Genomic DNA, 436 nt, shown 5'->3' on the forward strand with positions numbered 1-436 from the left:
AGGGGCTTAATCGGGCTGCCCCCGGCGGGGCTGGGCTGGGCGGTGTTTACACGCTGGGGCAGGTAAAGCGACTCCGCTTTGTTGGGGAGGAAGCGGTGCCAGTTCGTGCAGGCCCAGCACGCGGGGACCCCTCGCCAGGGCTGGTCTGGAGCGCTTCAAAATGGAGGGAGATGTTGAGAAGGAGGAGGAGGGGGCTGGTCGGGGTGTTTTTTTCTCCTCCTCCGTTGTCTCCGAGTGGAGTCACTGTACTGCAGGCTGCGCCCCCGGCCCCGGCCTGGCTTTTCCGTGCTGGGGCGTCCTAACTCCTGGCTTCTCTGCTGAACATCCGCGAGAGGCCTCCCGCAGCCTGCAGGCTGTGCTCCTCCTGCAGAGGTGGCCGGTGTCCCTAAATAATAGGACACGGATTCTCCACCCAAATATAGCAGCATACGCTCCG

Source organism: Crocodylus porosus, unplaced genomic scaffold (genome assembly GCF_001723895.1).
Source record: "Crocodylus porosus isolate Cpor-Errol unplaced genomic scaffold, CroPor_comp1, whole genome shotgun sequence".
Taxonomy (NCBI): Eukaryota; Metazoa; Chordata; order Crocodylia; family Crocodylidae; genus Crocodylus; species Crocodylus porosus.